The 15,807-nt window shown below is 36.7% G+C and overlaps 1 pseudogene; it reads left to right on the top strand.

Moving 5' to 3' along the window:
* The first annotated feature begins 14,931 nt into the window (after nt 1-14,931).
* LOC130871295 (MICOS complex subunit MIC13-like) lies at nt 14,932-15,299 on the top strand (annotated as a pseudogene).
* Nucleotides 15,300-15,807: the final 508 nt, after the last annotated feature.

Genomic DNA, 15,807 nt, shown 5'->3' with positions numbered 1-15,807 from the left:
ATTGAAAAAAAAAAATTCTGCCTCCTCTCAGCCTCCCATTTCTCTCCCCCTCCTCCCACTCCTCTCTCCCTCCCCCCACTCCTCTCCCCCTCCCTCTCCAGTCCAAAGAGCAGTCAGGGTTCCTTGCACTGTGGAAAGTCCAAGGTCCTCCCCCCTCCATCCAGGTCTAGGAAGGTGAGCATCCAAACTGGCTAGGCTCCCACAAAGCCAGAACATGAAGTAGGATCAAAACCCAGTGCCATTGTCCTTGGTTTTTCATCAGCCCTCATTGTCTGCCATGCTCAGAGATTCTGGTTTTATCCCATGCTTTTTCAGTCCCAGTTCAGCTGGCCTTGGAAAGACACATAGTCAATGGAGTAGAATTGAGAATCTAGACATGAGTCCACAGAACTTTTCTTACCTAAAGTTTTTACAATGATTCCAAAAATGTACATTGAAGAAAAGGCAGCATCTTTAACAAAAGAGTTATGGGAAAACTGGATTTCGTTATGTGAAAAAAATGCAACTGGATCTCAATCTTTTGTCATGCACAAAACTCAACTCTAAATGGAAAAAAACCTCAGTGTAAGACCCAATACCCTCCTTATACATCATCTTCAATTACACTGTTCACTTTGTTTCTATGGTAGCATCAATTCAAATTCCTATATTAGCTAATAATATATATATATATATATTTGTATAATATATTTATATATTTAAATATGTAAATATCTATATGTGTGTATGACTTTATTATATTGCTTCAACAGTTTGTGGGGGAAGAACAGGAGGAAGGAGGGAGGGGAAACTGGTTGGTGTGCAAAATAATGAGAAAAATTAATAAAAAAGTAGCATGTTAGTAATTAAGATAATTGAAGTATTTTTAAGATAAATGGGGCAGTGGAATAAATACTTCTCATTACCAAGTAAGGCCATAAAACTTGGTACAGAAATGTGTACTGTTTGTCATTTACTTTTTCCTTACTTTGCTAGAGTAATTTATATAGATACTGCATTTTTTTCCTCTCATCACTTCCTCCATTTTACAACTATATTAATTAATATGTTGGTAGTTGTGAATTTACAATTTAGTTTTACATTTTAGAATATTTAAAGATGAATGAGACTTAGCTAGAAGAGAACTGATATTTGACAATACTAGTAAATATGTGTTTTCTTTCAGGGAAGATTAATGTTTCTCATTTTTTGATAAAGAGTTACATTATGTTAGGTAAAAGTATGGTTTTATCTTCTCATAAATAAGTGTAAGTTTGACAAGGGGTGAACTGTGATATACTTACTCCTTTTCATTGTATTTGAACTGGGACTATATCTTCAAGAATTCAATTGACAGAGGCGTTCCAAGTTACTGGGGCTCAGAAAAGACGTTTGGTTTGACCCTTTGGAGTTCTATCAAGTAGGCAGATAGTCAGAAATGGAGATGTGTACACAGTCCGTGTGAGGAAAAAGTCAGAGCAGGAAGTGCATTCGTGGGAAAATGACTGCTGCACTGGATTCTCACTAAATTTAAGTCACCATGCTAAATAAAATCATTGCCCTGCTGCAGATGTCGGAAGAAAGACACTTGTGATAGAAATTAGAGACGGATGTAGGATCTAGTAGGAGACCCAGCAAGAACAGGTACACTAGGCCTAATAGACAATGGTAATGAGCTGAACTGGGCATAGGGCCTGCACCACTTTTCCTCGTATTAATACTTTTGTGAGCTTTTTCACTTCCTTTTCTAATCTTAGGGTCTGACATTTGGTGTGAAGGTAGTATTTTATGTGTATTTAATGTGGTTCCATACTGGAATATTATCAATTGTTTAAAGTAAATCAATCAAAATGTGTGTGTGTGTGTGTGTGTGTGTGTGTGTGTGTGTGTGTGTAAGATGGAGATATACCAAGTCTTGGTTCTTCTTTTTTTTCTCTTGAACCACTAAGTCCTAATTTAAAATGCATTAGATTCCTTCAGTGCTGCTATCTTCCCTTGGCCTGTAAATTTTGTATTCGAGACATACTGATGGTGATAACCATAGCAACAGCTGTGCCATGACATGAGAAACTGATTTCATTGCTTCAGTTACCTTGGAGGAATGTGTTATGACAATTAATTTTTCTCAATCTATGAATCAGACAAAAAAGGTGTTTTCAACTTGAGGGTCATTTCCAGTGCCACATAGGTTTGATGGGCATCTATAGAAATCACTGCAGACTCTTCAGAGCTGAGGGTTCTGGAGTTTAACACCTATCTTAACTGCTCTATGGTTTGACATCCAGCTCAACTCTTTAAATGAAGTGGTTTTGAACAAGATGACTTCAAAATTACTCCTATGTGAGAGAGTCTACTAGAAGGTGGGGAATGAGATAATGGGGTTATCTGCGTAGGAACCCCTGATTTGGCAATTAGAATCAGTCAGTAAAAAAGGAAAATGAAAGTAATAGTGGGGACAAATGGGAATAAATTCTGAAGGTGTGGCTTCCAGGAAATGAATAAGCTATCTGGCATTGTCTGTGTAAAAAAAATAAAGCATTTTCTTCAGTGTGCACAGTATTGTATAGACAACATCCTGGCTTATTGTGCTAGACATCTGACAAGAGAGGACGTGTTCTACCTCTTTTGTCCTTGATCTCATCAAGAACTTTGAGTCATAAATTTTCATTTCATATTTAGCATGTTAAAATTGTATTCTATATTTAAATTTATTATCACATTGGTCTCTCAATTATGCTGGAGTTTAACTTGAGAATCAAAGTTCTTCTGATCAAATTGTGAGAGTCCTTTCGGCTAACATTTTTAGTTTTATTGAGGTGAAACTTACATAACACAAAATTAGGGATTTTAAAGTCACCAACTCAGAAGCATTTTGTGAATTCACAGTGTTTTCCAACAGTCGTCCCTAATTTTACCACAGAAAGAAACTAATTGCTCATAAAATTATAGCTTTGTTTTATCTTATATTAAAAAAACTTTTTTGTAGCAAATTCCACTGCCTTTTTAAATTTGCTAGAACACTTTCATTTCACATTTCATTTTTCTTTTACTTGTGGGTACTAATATATTCTACTACCCCAAAACATAATATTATGTAATTGTGAATATATATGCATGTATCCATATAATCAACATATATGTGAGGCATTTGTGTGTTAGCATTTTGCACATTGGTATAGCTTAATGTTTCCAATATTCATTTTAATATGTTTATGGAATTTTAAATGATATACATAGCTGTATCTATTTATGGACTAATGGAATTATTAGTAGATATATTTATTGTGTAATGATCAAGTTAGAGCATGAATATTTATGTTTTAAAGCATTTGTTAGCTAGTTATGATAAAAAGAAATTCAAAATCTATTCTTTTGGAATTTTAAAATATCCACTTCATTATTATTATCTGCAGTCATCCTATTCAAAGCATACCAGGACTTGTTCATGTAATGTGTTTAATATAATGTCTCACATTCACTTATGTTTTCTTCAAGTTTTCAATTCCTTTTTCTAAAAATTATTTCTGATGCTGAAAGCATAAAATTTTCCTTTAAAAATTTAAGACTTTATATTTTAATACTTTCGTTTGCAATTTATTTTGTATGAATTATTAAAGTGGGAAATTCTGTTTTATAGAACAAGAAGTTGGTAACAAACTATTTATTATCAGCTAGTTCTTCTCTGTCTGATTATGCTACCATTCACATACGAATTATATCTACATGATATTTAGAGTGTCCCACAATTCACCAAGTTCACTCCCTTATTCTACCATAAATTAGTAAGACAAAGGCTAAAGTAAAAATTCAGCAGTAGAAAATACAGTCTTCTCATAGGGAGGGAGGATTGGCAAATTTCTAGTTTGGGTTGTGAGGTTATATATCAATTTCAAGGATATAAAACTTCCTTCTTTTTTGTTTTGTTTTGTGTGTTTTCAAATATTTTTCTATAATACCAATATAAGATCTGAATAAGTGAATACAAATAGATCTTAGTAAGCATGCATTTAAGGTGTTGAGGATACCAAAAGAACATGGCCCACAGACTCAACTAAGCAGAGCTCATAGGGGCTCACAGAGACTGAAGCAACAATCACAGAACCTTCATGTGTCTGCCCTAGGTCCTCTACATGTATGTTGCAGTTGTTTTGCTTGGCTTGGGTTTTGTTGTGGCACTCCTAATAGTGGGAGTGGAGGTGTCTCTGACTTTTTTGTCCGTAGTAAGGAACCATTTGCTCCTACTGGGTTGACTCATTCAGCTTTGACAAGAGGGTTTGTGTCTAGTTTTATTACGTCTTCCTATGCCACGTTTGGTTGATATCCCTGGAAAGTCTGCTCTTTTCTAAAGAGACATGGAAGAGCAGTGGATCTGGGATCGAGGGGAGGGGAGACTGCAATATGAATGTATAAAAAGAAAAGAATGAATAAAGAGAGAAAAAAAAAACCTGTGGTGTTTTTTGCCGCCCTGTAGGTTTTTAGGCATTAGTGAGGCCATCTGTGATGTCACATTTAAAAGTCCTACTATGTGGTAGACAGTGACAGTTAATCACCTACTGAAATTGGCCACACAATTAAAACAATTTTGAGCACTACTTGGGATGATACAAATAAAACACAATTAATATGAATCTTAAGCCAAAGGAATATTCTTTGAGAGATAATTGTCATTATATTAGCATGTCTTCATCATCAATACTATTGTTTAGATACTGACTATTTCAGAAGTAAGTTATTCACTGCATAAGCAGAATGATACAAGAACTCATTCAAACCACAAATGTGCTCCAAGATTTCAAAGAGGATACAAATAAACATGTGGATAAATTTAAAGAATGAGATCTGAATATTTTTCTGAATGCTCAGAAGCACAAACAGACAAATGAAACAAGGAAGTCAATTCAGGATATAAAAATACGATCCAACAAACAGATAGAAATAGCAAAAAAAAAAAAAAAAAAAAAAAACCTGAAACAATACAGGAAATGTCAAACGAAAACCTCAGGGGAAAGCATTAAGCCATAGACTGACCTCAACACAGTAATAGCAGGTGATTTCAGTAATCCACTCTTATCAACTGTCAAGTCATCTAAGCCAACAATGTACAGAGAAAACAAATGACGGTATGTCATATGGACTCAACAGACATTTACAGAATGTTCAGCCGAAACATTACAGAATATTCATTCTTCTTGGCAATCTACAGGACACATTCTACAACTTATCACATATTATGAAACAAGGCTAGTTTTAGCAAATAAAGGAAAATTAAAAATCAGTATATTGTATTTGCCCACAATAGTATAAATCAGGAGAAACCACAGAAAATAAACACACTCATAGACGCTAAAACAAAACACTATTAAACATGACTATGTGATTATAAGAATCAAATTTAAAACTTCCTATAAACATAAGCACAAAATATCAAAACTTCTGGAAGATAAGGAAGGCAGTCCTGAGTGGGACTTTTATAGCTCTTGGTGCTCAGATGTCAAATAAATTATGTTACATCTCAACATCATTAGTCATCAGAGAAATAAAAAGTAAAATTATTTTGAGATTCTGTCTTACTCCAATCAGAATTGTTAATATCAAAATGGTAAAAGAAAACAGATGCTGGCAAGGTTGTGGAAGAGAGGAACACTTATCATAGGTTTATCAGAATAAATCTGATTTAGTTACTATTGAAACCATTGTAGAGTTTTCTTATAAAATTTAGAAATAGAATTATCATATGACTCAGATACAGCACTCATTGGCATATTCCCAAAGGACTCTATATCCTATAGATATAATAACATTCATTTATGCTCATTGCTGCTCTATTCACAAGATCCAGGAAATGAAAACAGTTTAGATGTTTATTCATTGATGAATGAAAGTGGATATGTAGTACATATACACAATGGAATTATATGCAGTTGTAAAGAAGAATGAAATTACAAAGTTTTCAGGTTATTAGGTAGAACCCAGTTAACCTGTTTCAGAAAACTTTCTGGAACCAATATAATCAGAAAAATCATATAGAGTGATGTGATCCAAACCCAGGACAATTGTTTTTGTCTTTTTTCTTTTTCTTTATTTATTTATTTATTTATTTATTTATTAAAAATTTACACCTCTTCCCCTCCTCCCATTTCCCTCCCATTCACCCCGCACCCCAGTCCTAAGAGAAGTGAGGGTTTCCTGCCCTGTGGGAAGTCCAAGGTCCTCCCGCCTCCATCCAGGTGTAGAAAGGTGAGCATCCAAACAGACTAGTCTCCCACAAGGCCAGTCCATGCAGTAGAATCAATACTCAGTGCCATTGTCCTTGGCTTCTCAGTCAGCCATCATTGACAGCCACATTCAAAGAGTCCAGTTTGATCACATGCTCCATCAGTCCCAGTCCAGCTGGCTTTGGTGAGCTCCCATTAGATAAGTCCCATTGTCTCAGTGGGTAGACGCACCCCTCGCGGTCCTGACTTCCTTGCTCATGTTCTCCCTCCTTCTGCTCCTCATTTGGACCTTGGGAGCTCAGTCCAGTGCTCCAATGTGGGTCTCTGTCTCTATGTCCATCCATTGCTGGATGAAGGTTTTATGGTTATATGCAAGATATTCATCATTGTGTAGCCTCGGTTTGTCTCTTAAGATTTGAGTGTTTGACATAGAGTACCTGTAGAAGACAGGAAAATATGAGTCGCTTGGAAGTGGACATAGTGTTTTGAGGGACAGAGATAGTAGGCCATAGGTAATATGAAATTGGAAACGTGGGTGGAGTTGTATAAACAGAAATAATATGAGGAGATTGGAAACACATGAGGCAGGAAGGGAAGCTTAATTCAAATAAGTCATTGCACAAAAATATAAGCCTACAATTTGTAAGCTAAGTTAAAATTCTGTATTAACCATTAAAGAATTCAATATCTGGTAAGTTGGTGGTCCAGAAGCTTCGCTACTGAAAGTAGGTGAGAGAAAATGGTGACGATAATACACAGTAAGCTCTTACACTAAAGGAGACAAAGTCTGTATACTTAATTATTAATTCAGGGGAAATCTCTGCAGGGAAGCAGGCTTGAAGGCTCAGAATCATGGCCCAGCTGGAAGCCTTCTTCACTATGCAATCTGGCTTATCTGCTACATAAAGCACCTCAGGAAAGATCAGGGGGACCATAGGGGAGGTGCTGTTCTTCATGGATGCCAAGCCTGAAGCACCAGAGGAGTGAGGGGTCCAGGAGAATTACAGGAAAGGACTCAGAATCTTCCTCCCTTACATTCCAGATCCCAAGGTCATTGAGTCTGCAGAGGTTAAGGTTGCATCCCCCACCCATAGGACTACATGGCTCAGTGATCACACATTTTTCTAGCTCATTTTTATTAGGAAACACTTTTGCTATCCTTCAGTTACGGCTGGTATAATACTTTGGGTTGGCAATGCCTTTTAGGACTTGTAGTTTATCTGTCCAGACACTCCTGGATTTTTAACTTTTTAACAGCATAATTGGCTGTTACTCTGATGACCTTGCTTTTGTATGTGTATGGTGTTTCTCTCTTACTGCTTTCAACACATTTTTGTTTTATACATTAGTGTTTTGATTATGATATCATGAGGGCAAGTGTTTTTCTGACATTATTTGTTTGATGTCTTTAATGCCTACTGTCTCGGTTACTTGTGGTATTTCTGTGAAAAGACACCATAACCAAGGAATTCTTATAAAAGAATCAGGGGCTTATTTAAAGTTTCAGAAGGTTAGTTCATTATCATTGTGGAAGGGAGCATGGAATCATATTGGCAGGCATTGTGCTGGAGTTGTAGCTGAGAGCTACATTATGATCAACAGGCAGCAAGCAGGGTGGGGGCAAGATTTAAAACCTCAAATCCTCCCCAGCACCCAGTGATACACTTCCCCCAGCAAGGCTACAGCAACTCCAATAAGGCCATACCACCTAATCCTTCAGAGTTTGAAATTTGGTGACTCAGCATCCAAATATGTGAGCCTATGAGGAACATATATTCTCACTCAAATAATCACACATACTATATCTGGATTGGTATCTCTTTTACTAATTTGGGAATTTTTTGTGTAATGATTCTTCCAATAACCAATTGAAGGAATATAGTGTTCACATGAAACAACCTATGCTTTTGAACTTAGGAACTATTTTCCCACTACATTCAATCCCCATATGAATCCTAAAACTATTTCAACCAGAAGAACAGCTGAGAATAAATGAACCAGTTAATGGCATAACAACAGATGTGTATATTCCAATTTGCTAGTATCAGACACATGAAAAACCAAGACAACATAACTCCTCCAGAAATTAGTAACCCTACAGAAATTCCATATAGCAGGAGTATATGAGATGGAATTATAGACAGAGAACTCAGAGGAATGAGTATGTTTGAAGAAATCTAAGAAAAAATTAGGTCATGATTGAAACACATAAACTGAAATAAAAAGTTAGTGTGAGATATGAAAGAGAGCTTCAGCAAACAGAAAGAAATATTGAAGAAAAATCTATCTCAAACTCAAAACAATAAGTCAAATAAAAAGATCCATAGAAAGTCTTACCAATAAAAACATCATTGAGAGGACAAAATATCTTAGCTGGAAGACAATGTGGGAGAAAATAACAATCAAACAAGGACAGAAATAAAATATGATGGTACCAGAGGCAAGTCAAAGATATATGTGACACACAGGAAAATAGAAATTTATGGATAATAGACTGGATAACCTTAATTATGTGCAAATGTGCTATGTAGACTGCTGAGAGATGTAGGAGGAGGCTGCTTGCTTGTACTGGCCTCCCTGAACCAAAATAATCACACAGAAACTGTATTAATTAAATCACTGCTTGGCCCACTAGGCTCTATCTTCTTATTGGATAGCTCTTACATATTAATTTAATCCATTTCTATTCATCTGTGTATTGCCATGTGGCTGTGACTTATTGGCTAAAGTTCTGTCTGGCTCCAGCGGGGCTACATGACTTCTCTCTGAATCCACCGCCTTTCTCTCAGCATTCAGCTTAGTTTTCCCCACCTAGCTCTGTTCCCCTATACCTCTGCTATAGGCCCAAAGCAGTTCCTTTATTTATCAATGGTAATCACAGCCTACAGAGGGAAATCCTACATCAGAGAGAGAGAAGGAACCAACAGGCCTGAATAATTAGGAACTCTATTAACTCAAGGTCAAACTGACAAGCAAGAAGGACTGCTGGAGCAGTAGTGGAAAGAATGTTCTGAGGTTAACCAACCACCATCAGCCTGGCTTTGAGGCTTGCTTTACAGGAGATAATACACACTTGATACTGTAACCTAGTTAAACCCTGTAAATGGAGAGGTCATAGGCCCTATGAGATCACTTACTTCTGTTTAGATACATTGCAACAGCACAAATATGGATTGTAACTACTTATAATTATGCCCATAGACAAATGCTATACTTTTTCTTAATCAGAGAAGCTTTTCTTTGCAGTTAATGCCAAAGAATGAAGAGACCTGTGGCTGTTCAAAGTTCTTGGAAAAAGTAATAGCTGAGTATTAAACTCTAAACAGGACCTTTATATCATACCTTCTAAGGCACAGGGAATACTGATAAGAAAGCAGAAGGAGTGTACAAAACAGAAGATAGAGAGAAGGGTTAAAAGATGTTTCCTGTGGCGTATATACAGCAATTACAAACATGATCTGACAGCAACTGTGGTTTTCTGCGCTGGGTATATATAAGACTGTGTCTGTCCACAGTCATCAAGAACCCTGTTGGAAAATACTGAAGCTCTATCCCTCTCTACTGAAATATTGGCCAGAGATATATTTGGCAGGAGGCAATCATTGTTTTCAGTCATGTACCCAACAGTAATCTCACCAGGCTCAAATGAATAGTTCCAAACCTATGGTCACACAGATGGTCCTGATTAAAAAATCTCTTTGTTACAAAACAAAATATAAATGTGGTAAATGGACCTGTAGGGAGAAGGACAGATAACTGGAGTTGGAGGAGATATAAGACCATGGAGAGTGATAGCAAACAGAATTATCTATAAAAATACAGGATTATCAGTGAAAACATTTTAATTAATAGAAAAGTGAAAAAATAAATGAAAAATGGTCATTGACTAAGGATTAGATTTTTGGAAAAATTATGCAGCATCATTAAATGAGAACATTATGTAGGTGCTTTAAAATGAATAGTGTTTTAGATTTATATAGAGAGAACATAAGATTAAGATTAAAGAAAAATTGCTTGTTTCTTAACTAGACTGTAACTTTATGAGAATCAATATCGTATATTTTATTTAACATATGCATTCCACATTTTATGTTTATTACCAAATTTATGTATATACACATACACATACACACATATATAATTTCTGAATATTTTAGGAAACCAAGTATTTCACATATAAACATAACATTTTTTCTAGGCAGATCTATGTATTTCTCTCTGAGGGTCCTCTTTGTTGTCTAGGTTCTCTGAGATTGTGGACTGTAGGCTGTTTTTTCTTTGTTTTATATCTAAAAGCCATTTATGAGTGAATACATAATATATTTGTCTGGGTTACCTCACTCAGGATGTTTTTTTCTAGTTCTGTCCATTTGCCTGCAAATTTCAAGATGTCGTTAATTTTTCCACTGAGTAGTACTCCATCGTGTAAATGCACCACATTTTCCTTATTCATTCTTCAATTGAGGGCCTATAGGTTGTTTCCAGGTTCTGGCTATTACAAATAATGCTCTTGTAAACATAGTTGAGCACATGTCCTTGTGGGAGTAACCTTTGGGTCTATGCCCAAGAGTGAGGAAAAGACAAGATCTTCTGAGTAAATTGGGGGTGTGGGGGGGCAGGGAGGAGGGGGAAAGGGGAGAAGGGAGGCAGGAAGGGTAGTGGGGGAAAACGTTTAGCTCAATTAAAAACAATAGATTATAAAAAAAATCATAAAATCAAATGTGATGAAATAAACAAACAACCACAAAATCCCCAATACTATGTGTACATCTAGAAAAGAATGCAGGGACAAAGGCCACAGGGGAACTGAAACAAAAAGGAATTAATAAATGAAACTGAAAGACAAATAATATGAGCAACAGGAAAACCATGAGAGCAGAATATCCTGGAGTACCACCTATGTGCTGTAAAGAGGAAGAGAGTTCAAACCAAAAACAGGTGCTATGTATTTTAGGGTGTTTTCCAGTTTAACAAAGCTGTAACCTTTCACCGACAGGACTACTTCAGTCTCAAGATGATTGAATCCTACCTTCCCAAGATCTTGTGCTTAGTCCTTCTGTAGCGTATGTACCAAAACCTTTTGTCTTCCTCAGAGTTGTTTCCTAAATTATTATATAGCTTTAACTATTTTTCTAGAGTGAAGGACCTCAATGAATAGATTAACAAGAGGCCGTTTGTGAAAGTCAAACTATCCAGTGGATGCTGTTGAGCTGTAGCATGTTAGTCATAGGGGTGACTGTTGTTAGAGCTTAGATTCCCATGCTTTGGTGGTCTTATCCCGAACAGCATAGCAGAAAATGAAAACTGTGTATATAATTCCAGTCAGAGAGACATTTCTCCAGATTGAAGACTAGCTTCCATTTGAAAGCACTGGCCATATTTACTATTGAATAGATCAGTTATGTGTTTAATTTGGAGAGAAAATCCCAAACCCAGTGTCACACAAGTCTGGAAACCCAAGCACATTTCTTCTTTTAATGACCAGATTTTGTATAACTCATATATAAGTAAAATCTCTAGAAAAGAGCATAGTAATTTAGTGAGCTTACAACATGTTCAGAATTTTCCTAAGACATCACCTGAGTGAACCATTCATGATTTGGCATAATCATTAGTGCCTATTATTTTACAGAAAATAGCTTTATTGACACCTGTGAAAAGTTTTATTAGATGTAGATGTTCTAATCTTTAATTATATTTTAAATATCCCAATTAATTACCCTTGATCATTATAGTATTTTTATTAAACTCTAGATTTATTTCTCCAATTTGTGTGTGATGTGCATATAAGTATAGGTGCTGACAGGTGTAGTGTGTATGAGTACCCATGTGTGTGCAGGCACAAATACATGCGCATGTATATGTGTTCAGGTCTCAGGGTGATTTGGGAAAATTTTCTCAAGGGCTGCGTCTCTCAATCAAGCTAGTGGTCACCAGTCATCTTACCCTAGGGTTTCCTAGCCTCAACCATCCAAAGTTAGGATTAAAGGCAAACTACCATGCCCACCCAGTTCTGATATGGGTTCTCAGGATCCAAATGGTAGCTCTCCTGGTTGCCTGGCAAGTCATGGAACTGCAAGTCTGTGAATTTATTTTTTTTAGGTAGAATATAAGGTAATAGTTTTCCTTAAAGCAATTTAGACATAGACAATAACTATGAATGTTGAAGCATAAGATTCATGGCATTTATTTTCTTTTACTGCAATATATATTTTACTTTATCATATGTAGTAGTCTTTCTTGGACGGCCAGCCAACAAATCATAACATGGAGACTTATTACTAATTATAAATGTTTGGCCTTAGCTAGGTTTGTTTCTAGCTAGATGTTTGTTTTAAAACTTAAATTAACCCATTTCTATTAATCTATGTGCTACCCCACGCTTGTTCCTCTTCTGTGCACTGACCATCCTGTTTCCTGTTTCCTCCATGCCTGTCTGGCTATGACTGGCTGGCCCCTGGCTGTCTGGTTGGCTCCCTCTTTCTCTCTGTCCTCCAGCCACACCTATCACTCCTCTGCCTAGCTATTGACCATTCAGCTTTTTATTAGATCAGTCAGGTAACTTAGGCAGGCAACGTGAAACAGCAGCACACTTTATATAGTTAAACAAATGCAGCATAAGCCAATGCAACACATCTTTATATAGTTAAATGATTATTCTATTCCATAACAATTTTATGGTTTGCATATAGGAATTTAATCATCTCCTAACTACTGTTAAATCTTTTAAATTGGTCTCTACGTCTCTAGAATAATTTTTTTCTTTTTCTTTTTTATAATAAAGTACTCTCCTATAAGACGTTTCAAAATATACCCAATGAAAATAGAAAAAGAAAATCTATGTGTCTTCAGGCCACTGAAATAATTTTTCCTGAGAATTTGAAAGTCTGTCTCCCTTTGCTTACTTCACCACATACTTTGTCTTGTAAACTATTGAAAATTTCAGGCTAAGTTTTTTTTTGTTGTTTGGTTTTGTTTTTAGCTTCATCGGTTGGTCTTTTACCTTTTGTAGTATAGGAGGTACAGATATCAAATGACTGAAGTATTATGTTTAGAGGTAAAAGGATCCAAACAGAAAACTGATCAAGTCCAGGAAAATGAATTCAGGACTACAAGATAGAAGACAAATTAAAGAAGATAAAATTCTTCAAGTTGATATGTCCCCAGTAGCTATGGGTTCTATTGATGGACACCCGTCAGTTCTTTTAAGAAAGGTGGATTAAAAGGTAAGTTTCTTTAAAATACGCTTTAGACACGGGGCACTATAGGATCATTTACACTGTCTCACAGGTACAATTCTTTATTTGAAAAATTCTGACTAGGAAGTTATGTTGTTTGTTGGTACAAGGGTGAACTTAAAGGTGGGAAGCAACCAACAGTCCCACTTAGCTGTGATGCCATGAACCACATCAATGACCAGCATGACACAGTAACCCCAAGGTGTAGCCATGTCATAGATACATTGGCAATAACCAGCATTTCTCTAATTGGACTTAAGACCTGTTCAACAAGAGGACAACCATGCCTGATACTAGATGCCTAGCTAACTACCCAGTGCTAGTAAAGCCATGGTTGTTGGGAACCACTAACTTACTAAAACATCATTATCCCTAACAACACTCTGTAACGATTTCTCCTTATACTTACAGATAAGTGTATTTTTTATCCCTCATCAAGGAGACTTCCCTTTGCAACAGAAAACCACAACCAATAAAACTGCATAGTTGTGGCATCCACACATAGTTTTGTGTCATAGTCTTTGGTGACATTATTAGCTTACTTGGAATAGGCTACCTTCAGGTGTGAATTAGTCTGATTCCTTCCTTTGTTTCTTCGGTCAGCTTTGTTGTCATATGAGCCAGCCACTCTTTTCTAGATTCACTGTTGTGATCTCGACAACAGTTTCTTCAGATTTGTTAGGGCTACTGCATACCTAACAGAAATAATTCAGCTCCGGCAGATTTGGAGAAAGTAAAATTTATTGTACATATGTGAAAATTTAATGAAATAAAACCCTAAGTAAAATGATAAGAATAAACACACATCAATAAGCTGTAAAAACCTATTGATCTATTGACCCTGGTAGCATACACAGAGTTATCAGGAATTCAAAGCACAGTAGGAGAGATTCATATGTACATACCTGAGCCTACGTACTAAACGCATATTCTAAAAATTGCCGTTTTTAGCCTAGGAAAAAAGAAAATGAAATAAACAAGTTTCCTGCTCACCATATGTTATTATTAGGCAGGATTTTAATTTTTTTTTAGTTTCCATTTTGTAAGAAAACAGATGTTTCTGAATAGGTGTAGGTGGGCGGACTGAAACATCTGCAAACACAGAAGCTTTTGTATCTATTTTTTAAAGAAAGCCATCATAGCCCGCCTTCCTCTAAAAGCCTTTCGCAGCACCTGTTTTTACATTCTACTGCAAATTTCATTTGTCTTCCTTTAACCTAGTTTGATCAAATAAATAAATAATAATGAAACACAGTTTACTTTATTTGCTTCTTAAAAATTGAAGCAGCCCCGAGGGAAAATAGCCAGTTGTCCAGTAGTCTGTGTAATAACCTTGCACTACGTGTCCATCTGGCCCTTCATTTCCTTCCCTGTTCCAGTTCTCACCACTTCATACCCCCTCTTTTCTTCCTAAATGAACTCCATACTGTTTGTTTCTCTCAAAAATAATTTCTTTAAAATTGTGTGTCCTTGCGGGGCAGAGGGGCAGGAGATCCATCATGGTGGCTCAAGTGTGGCCACTGATGAGGTTCCTCATCAAGAGAAGAGTGGCGAGGGGGTAGGGGTGGGAGCAGTGCACCTTGTTTATGACCAGGAGCTGCTGCGGTCCATTGACAAGAGTGAGGCTGCCCTAAGGAAGGCTGAGGAGGTGGTGCTAACAGCAATGCACAAGTTCAGTTAACAGGTCTGGAGTTGCCACAGCTCTCAGACCCTGCAAAGGTACTCACTTTCTGAACTTCTGTAACTCCTGGAACTCAGACATCATTTCTGTCATGGCAACTTTGTCCATGACCCCACCAAGGCCCCAGAATATTCTAAGGAGGGTTGGAAATACGTGAAAAAACACACAGCAAGTAATGCATGCTAACTGACCCAGCGTTATGGGGCAGCAGGAGGGGAGAGCAAGACCAGGATGCCACAGACACGACCACAGTGGTGGCAGATTCCGACCATGCTGGTCCAATGAAAGACTTGGGAATAATTATTATTATTAGTAGTAATAATATTAATTTCTTGAAAGTAGATAATGGGGTGGATGAACTACAAGCCCCTAAATTGTTAGGAGATTCTATGGTTGTCAACCCATTTTACCTTTCTACCTTACCTTTCTCTGAGATTTTATTTCCCCAACTCCATAATCTTGTTATGAGATCTCTCAACAAAATTGTGCATGACACATTTTTAGAACAAGTCTTTATTTTAAGCAAAATACTACAAATTGCTGTTTACTGTCCTTACCCTAAGCAAAGCCTTCAAGAGCTTCCTAACACAAAGACTGGATTCTGAATATCTGTTCATGGGTTTGGACCTTGCTGCAGATCGCAGCTAACAAATTCATCAGTATAGGTGTCTTCATGGAGCCAGTATTAGGAGGT

The sequence above is a fragment of the Chionomys nivalis genome, chromosome 3 (genome assembly GCF_950005125.1).
Source record: "Chionomys nivalis chromosome 3, mChiNiv1.1, whole genome shotgun sequence".
In the NCBI taxonomy this organism is placed as follows: domain Eukaryota; kingdom Metazoa; phylum Chordata; class Mammalia; order Rodentia; family Cricetidae; genus Chionomys; species Chionomys nivalis.
The sequence above is the reverse complement of the archived record's forward strand: the minus strand, read 5'-3'. Positions and strand labels throughout refer to the sequence as shown.